Below are 8,336 nucleotides of genomic sequence, written 5' to 3'. Positions count from 1 at the left end.
GCTTAGGCAATATTTAAACCCACTTAAAGGGAGTCCTTTCCCCTGTCTTAACTCTGTATTTTAAGTTCAGTGACCATTGAATCAGGGCCTTGTAGACCAACAGCCCTTAATTTCTGCTGCTCCGAGCCCAAACTTAAGACCTGGACCACCAAACGCTGAGGACGTTCAGATTCAAATAAAAACTTTGAGCTTGAGATTCATCTCCAACGTCTGAGCCGGGCTGACAGGAAATGCAACATGGTATTGTTCTCAGAGATCAGAATGTGGTTGAAATTTCCAGAGGCAGGTATAAATCTGCCAGCAGGCAGATTCATGGCTTGTGGCATCTTTTGCCATCTATGGTTTGCCTGAAGAGTACAGCCATTCCTCTCTAATGCAGGTTTTGCAACCTCTGTGCCAGTTTAATATAATGCACTCTCCTGATCGTTCCTCTTGCACTCCACCTGAAAGCTTCTGCTGATGCAGAGTACAATTTTAGACACAACAAATCCTGAGGGTTTAGGATTAGAGGGTTAGACTAGGTGACCTTTGCAGTCCCTTCTAACCTTATGGTTCTACGATGTTAATGTCTCATCAGCCTGCCTGCCTCTGGAGCAGTGCACACCAGCCTGTGCTCAGTTTCTGTGCTGACTTGCAGTTTGCTTCTGGCTGAAATTAAAGGTGTCATTGATACTAGTTAAACCTGGAAAGGTTTGGGACCGGTGTGTGTGAGGAGTTTGCTTTTTGCCTCTCAGCAGTTCTGACAGAAAATCCTCCTCAGCTGGTGTTAAGTTAAAACTCTCCTGTTGAGATGCTGATCTCAGTCACACCAGAGTCAACCCCAGAGCAGCTCTTTGACTACACTGAAGCTACGCTGGTATGCATCGGGCGTCACAGAGAGCAGAGTCTGGTCCTCCATCTCTGCTAGCAGGTCTTTCTCAGTTTTGAAACCGTCTCCTTTTGGCAAGATGCATTTATTTTATTCAGCTTTTAATTAACCCAGTTGTTGTTGTTTTCTTACGTTTCTGTTTTAATATTTGTTATAAAGCAACAGGCAGCCTCAGCAAGACGCTCTGTACGATTTGCTGCCTAGAAATAATCAGTGGATGAAAACGTAGTTGAGGTGGATTTTTGTAACAGTGTATCATTTCGTGGTGCACTTGTGGTTGCGTTATAGACATATGCACTCAAAGTATGTTCGTACTAGTCATTCCAAAGAGGGGAAGGAATTTGCTCAACCAGGTCAGTTTAATGGAGGGGTGACCGTACTGGACAGCCAGCGGGGCGGAGCTATGCAAATACTCGGTATTGGTGCAAGAGAAGTTACACTAAAGCTTACTGAGAATAAAACATTTCAGCACCCCTGAGGTGGTGTGTAGAGATGGGTGGAGTAATAGAGTGTGGCTACGGTAAAATTCTGAGCAAGCCACATTTGCCATGGTCATATGGAGGTTATTAAAAATATCTCTACAATTGTTCTAAAAAGCCTCTGGTCTGACTGCCTCTTAACAGCCCTCAACCAGAGAGAAGGGATTTATGTCCTATTTGATTACTGAGAAATAGCAGGAGTTGTGTGTCTGTATCACTGCAATACCTCTGTACTCTGACTAACTCCATTAATTCAGATCTAGTGTCAGAAGGTTTCCATAAAAGAATGCATTATATTTTGATCTATCCAAGATAAAAGAACAGGGCATTTGGATCAATAGAAAATGTGAACATTATGGCATTTTATTTATTTTTTACTGAAGTTTCTAGTATATTTCAGTCTTTATTACATAGCTTTTTACAAATCTGCCCTTGGTGAAGAATATTTTTTTCAAGCAGAGCATTCTGAATGCACTGTAATTCTCCATCACCCTCTCTATGAACGGCATCCTACTACAAGAGTGTCCAAAAATATTGACAGTCCTGAGAAGCAGCATATGCCCCCCATAACGGGGGTGTTTATGTCATACATTCTGGGAGATTTCACACAATTTGGTGCTGGGTTTATAACTTTGTTTTTCTTTTCAGTAACCATTTCTGTGATGTTTTTCATTGTAGTATTTGAGCACGCTCAAGCACTAGTGAATTAAGCCTCATCCCACCTGGAAGAGGTAAGGAAGCTCCATTTGAAGAGTTCTGCTATTAAATCCTCATGAACATTAGAGGACGTTGGTGAAATGTTGGTCTCGAAAGACAGAAATCTATCTAAAACCCACAGTGTCGTACAGCCTAGAAAACAGAGAGCAGAATGTGTTGCTAGAGAATTTCTCCAGCCTCCATTTTTGTCTGCCTGATCTCTATCCTGAACAAGCCGGAGCTACTCCCCTCCAAGGCAGAAGCTGCCAGTCTTAGCATGCTCAGTACTGAGGTAGGGTGCAGAGTTCAGTCAACCAAGGATGGCGACTTGGCAGAAGGCCCCGCGTGTGCGGTGGGGTCGGGGGAATCAGAACTCCGAGGCGAACAACAGCCGTGAACACGTGCAACGGTAAGAGCCAGTGAGCATGTGCCGTGCGGGGTGAGAGAGAGGTCAGCTGGCTGATTGGCTGGTGGGTCACCACCCGCTCAGACCGGTTACAACTTGTCCCAGAGGTCACAGCTGTCAGTCACAGCTCTAAGGGAATGGTACTGAGCACGTGTGAAAAAGGTAATTGCTTCTGAGACTAGGAAGGCATGTTAGCAGAGAGCCAGAGGGCAGCATAAAAGGCCAGCCGCCCGCAGGCAGATTGGGATTTGGAGAGCGTGAGAGAGCAATAGGGAAAGGACGGAGAAGGGGAACTGCTGCAGAGAGAAATAAAGAAGAAGCCTGGAGCAGAGGAACGGTGGCTGCTGAGAGAGCAGTTGACTGGTCGGATCTGGGGAGCAGCAGCAGTCGGGAACTGCCCTTTAAAGGGATGCCAATGGGTTTATAAAGTCAGCCTGCTATTTTTAATTACAATATAGCATCAGGAGAGTGTAGGATCGTATACAGGATTAGCGAGTGTGTGTGTGTGTGCGCCCTTATAAGAATGCATACAATCCCAGTTTTAATTGCAGCTTACCTATGCAAACTTCAAAGCAATTTAAGAGCTTTTGACGATTTGTTTGTACAAACGACTGGTCATTTGTAATGAAACACTTCCCACAGAATAATTTAAACTATATGCTAATGTAGCTTGAATGCTCCTTAAACTTGCAATAAGGGACTTGTGTAAGGGATTCTGTGCCTTGTTTAGGATTTTTAGAATATACTCTATTAGGGATTACTAACGACCTTAATGAAAAGAGACTCTGTTTTGGAAAATAATATTGTCGGAGTCAATTAATTTATCCAAAGGTTAAAACCAAGTCCTGTAGTGTTGTCCTCAACATCTCTGAAAATTTATACCTCAGGAAGGACAGATTAAAGGGGCAATAGGCAGGTCATTCTAGGAATGCCCAAAATCCATGTTTCGGGATACCAAATGCAGTATACAGCAGTAAGATAAACATCCATTTCAGCCCAGTTTTGAATGAATTGATGTGGCCATGTTTGCCATGCTGGGTCCGTGTGTCTTTGCGTTTTGTTTTTCAGTCAGTACGTCCTGTCCAGAGAATCGGTGGAAATCATCCGTACTTTGTCAGAGGTTGAACAACGGCTTTATGCTGTGGAACTGCCACTAATCCTCATGCTGCCCTTGCACGTGGGTTCAGCGCAATTACTCTGACTTCTGCTCTCTCAGTGTCAGACTCTTCTACAGTAAATAATCTGTTCGTGCTTCTTAAAAATCCAGGTAACTAGGGAGAACCGGCAAAAGACAGTTGCAGTAAACGATACATTACCCCAGTGTAATCATAGATTCAGGTTTTCTCATGAGTCACAACAATGACAACATGTGAAATATGAGATACCAGCAGCACCATCCCATTTAACAAGCTTCCCTTCCTTTCCTAGGTTAGGCTGGTTTACTAAGTGCTCGATTGCACCCATACTTTATTCAGCTATGCTGGGGACCATGGAGAAGTACCCTTCTCTCCCACAGGGCCAAGTAAGATCTGCCTGGCTCCTGGGTTAGTGTCTGGTGAGATGTAGAATCCCTGTGCTCCAGATACTCCAGCCCCTGTGGGTGAGTGAGAAAGGCTGTAGGAGAAATCATGGTGGTAAAGCCCACATGTTCCAGCAAGTACATCCCATCAGGTTTGAGAGGGGAGAGATCAGCACATCTAAAAGGAACATATAGTCTCCCCAGGACTAGGAAGGGAGCAGCCACAGGGCTGAATCTTATAGCTCATTCTAGCCCTAAAATATCTGTGCTGTAGTTGTCCTAGATTCATAGAGTCCAAGGTCAGAAGGGACCATTGGGATCATCTGGTCTGATCATAGAACATCTCCAGAATAATTCCTAGAAAAGTAACCATGTGACTAAATCCTCGGGGTTAACAAGATAGACAACCCTCTGATCACCTAGGCACCACTTAGTTCTCCTGGAGAAGTCTGATTGCCGAATACTCGGCTAATCAGCTGATCAGCTGAGGGCTATATAAGAAGACGTGGGAAGGAAGTGAAGGGCAGAGGACTGGGTTAGCTGAGCCCAGGGAGGGAGAGATCTGGTTCTGTTGAAAAGGGCAAGAAACCACTGCAAATATTTGGCTGCTCAAGACTGTATTGGTATTGGAAGTGGGACTATAAATAAATAATGTGCAGGTCCCACTCGCTGCAGAGTCTGAGCGGTTTCTGGACATCAGCAGATGGGGATGCAGAGTGGCCCATTACCATCCAAACTTGATTTAAAAATTGTCAGTGATGGAGAATCCACCACAACCCTTGATAATTGCTAATTACTTGGTAGGGCTAATTACTCTCACCATTAACAAATTATAATTTATTTCCCATCTGAATTTGTCTAGCATCAACTTCCAGTTATTGAATCATGTCATAATTTTCTCTGCTAGATTGTAGAGCCCATTATTAAATATTTAGTCATCATGCAGATACTTACATATTGTAATAATGTCACCCCTGAACCTTCTCATGATTAAGTTAAATAGATTAAGTCTATCTAACTATAAAGTCTTGAGTCTATCACTATAAGGCATGTTTTCTAATCTTTTAATCATTTTTGTGGATCTTCTCCAAACCCTCTTCAGTGTATCAGCATCCTTCTTGAATTGTCAGCAGCAGAACTGGACGCAGAATTCCAACAGCTAAATACAGATGTAAAATAGCCTCTCTCCTCATAGCTGAGATTCGCCCATTTATGCATCCCAGGATCACATTAGCTCTTTTGGCCACAGCATCACACGGGGAGCTCGTGTTCAGCTGATTATCCACCATAACTCCCAAGTCTTCTTTGGACTCACTGCTTCCTAGAATCGTCCCCCATCCTATAAGTACGGCCAACATTCTTTATCCCTACATGTACACATTTAGCTAGATTAAATTGCATATTGTTTCCTGGCTTCCACTTTGCCAAGAGATCCAGATTGCTCTGAATCAGTGACCTGTTTGGTCTCTTTGCTATTTATCATGCCTCCAATATTTGTATTATCTGCAAACTTTATCAGTGATAATTTTATGTTTTCTTCCAGGTCACTGATAATAATATTAAATAGCCTACAGCCCAGAACTTACAATTACATTTTGAGATGTATCAGTTAGTCAGTTTTTAATCCATTTAACGTGTGCCCTGATAATTTTATGGGTTTCAGAGTAGCAGCCGTGTTAGTCTGTATTCGCAAAAAGAAAAGGAGGACTAGTGGCACCTTAGAGACTAACCAATTTATTTGAGCATAAGCATCCGATGAAGTGAGCTGTAGCTCACAAAAGCTCATGCTCAAATAAATGTGTTAGTCTCTAAGGTGCCACTAGTCCTCCAGTTCTTTTTCTGATAATTTTATGTATGCCTTATTGTTGTCACTGCGTCGGTCCCAGGATATCAGAGAGACAAGATAGGTGAGGTAATATCTTTTATTGGACCAACTTCTCCTGGAGAGCTGGTCTCTTTCACCAATATAATTTGGTCCAGTAACAGATATTTCCTCCTGGTAATTTTATCATTCTAATTTTTACTGAAACTGTTGTCCAGTACCAAGTCAAATGCCTGACAGAAGTCTACATTTTCTTTATCAACTCTATTACCTTTATCAGCCGAACTTATAATCTCATCAAAAAGAGATCAGCTTCGTTTGACAGGATCTTTTCCTATAAACCCATGTTGATTGGCATTAATTACATTACCTTTGTTAATCAAATACCATGTCAGCCACTCCATTATCTTGCCTGGGATCAACGTCAGGCTAACAGGCCTATAATTACTTGGGTCAACCTATTTAGCCTTTGTAAAAAAAAATGGCACATTCATTTCCTTCCAGTCTTCTGGAACTTCCCCAGAGCTCCAAGACTTATTGAAAAATGTTAAACTAAAAAGAGGGTCAACTGTCTGCAAACAAATCAAAACATTTCTATTGTCCTGCAGTCCTGCCTTCCACTCTACAAGCATTCTCTGTTTGGAACTTGGGGAATGGAAACTCATTCACCTGAGAAAACAAGTCCAAGCACAAATACTGCCCTGTTTGGTTTCCCCTTAATGAATCAGCCACATAGCGCTAAGTCATTGTATGCCGGTTTTTTAATAGGGTTTAATAGGCAGTATCAAGGGCCTAAGTGAAATAAGTGACTATAAAGCTGTTAAACCTGAAAGAGTGAAGTGTGACAACATAATAAGACTTGTAAAAATGCAAAACTTAATGTGATTAAAATCATAATCCACTTTCTGTGACCAAAGAAAAATGTATTGACTATAATGTGGCCTGCGCTTTCCCACAGCAAAACAATCACTGCATTTTCCAATACTGTAAACATTGAGACACCTCTTTTGTTCTGTTTTTCTTGCAGAATTTTTAGTAATAATTGTCCACCCTCCAAAGAGATAGATGGATGGAAATGAAATAAAGATCAGAAAAGGCAGAAGAGGGAGGGTATAAAACACTGAGTACAGGAGTTAATGATTCTCCTGGCATTGACTGGGTAAATGGGTGACCAAGATGTAAGTTTTTCTGCTAAATTCTATTCATTTTGATACCTCATCTTCTTTGTCTGTGTTTTCCACGTGTTGTGTCTTATGTGACATCTGGGTTGCGAACTGTCTGGGGCAGGAACAGTTATCTTCCATACTTTGCACTTATTTTTTACTAGGATTTCTACACCCTACTGTAATACTGTCAAGGTTCCTCCCCCACTCTGAACTCTAGGGTACAGATGTGGGGACCTGAATGAAAACCTCCTAAGCTTGCTTTCACCAGCTTAGGTTAAAACTTCCCCAAGGTACAAATTAATTTTATCCTTTGTCCCTGGATCTCCACTGCCAACACCAAACTCTAACTGGGTTTACTGGGAAACGTAGTTTGGACACGTCTTTCCCCCAAAAATCCTCCCAACCCTTGCACCCCACATCCTGGGGAAGGTTTGGTAAAAATCCTCACCAATTTACATAGGTGACCACAGACCCAAACCCTTGGATCTGAGAACAATGAAAAAGCATTCAGTTTTCTTACAAGAAGACTTTTAATAGAAGTAAAGAAATCACCTCTGTAAAATCAGGATGGTAGATACCTTACAGGGTAATTAGATTCAAAACATAGAGAATCCTTCTAGGCAAAACCTTAAGTTACAAAAAAGACACACAGACAGGAATAGTCAGTCTATTCAGCACAGTTCTTTTCTCAGCCATTTAAAGAAATCATAATCTAACACACACCTAGCTAGATTACTTACTAAAGTTCTAAGACTCCATTCCTGGTCTATCCCTGGAAAAAGCAGCATACAGACAGAAACAGACCCTTTGTTTCTCTCCCTCGTCCCAGCTTTTGAAAGTATCTTGTCTCCTCATTGGTCATTTTGGTCAGGTGCCAGCGAGGTTACCTTTAGCTTCTTAACCCTTTACAGGTGAGAGGATTTTTCCTCTGGCCAGGAGGGATTTTAAAGGGGTTTACCCTTCCCTTTATATTTATGACAAATACAAATGTAATAACAGGAGGAAAAATGGTTTAAATGGCTAGTGAATGAGTTTCCAAGGATTTCCCAATATATATAAATATTGAAAGGGCATTAACAAAGTATTTTTGAGCTAGATAGAGAGAGAAGTATTGGAGAGAAGTGCACATTTAGGATCAGGGTATGTTTTGAATGGTCTGTAACTGAACAACCGTTTGTCACATTTTCTTCATTCTTTACACAAACTTTAGCTTGGAAACTTGGTTGTGCTATATGTGGACACCTTTATTCTGAAGGCCAAAGCAAACAAAGTTTTAAGAGATGACAAGACAGCTTTATAATGGCAGCTTGTTGCAAATTTAAGTATAAAATATAGAAGGAAGGCCCGTTTCCACCGGGGTTGTCCCAGAAAGGCCACCAA

Source organism: Lepidochelys kempii, chromosome 6, assembly GCF_965140265.1.
Source record: "Lepidochelys kempii isolate rLepKem1 chromosome 6, rLepKem1.hap2, whole genome shotgun sequence".
NCBI classification, from domain to species: domain Eukaryota; kingdom Metazoa; phylum Chordata; order Testudines; family Cheloniidae; genus Lepidochelys; species Lepidochelys kempii.
Note: the sequence above shows the minus strand (reverse complement) of the source record.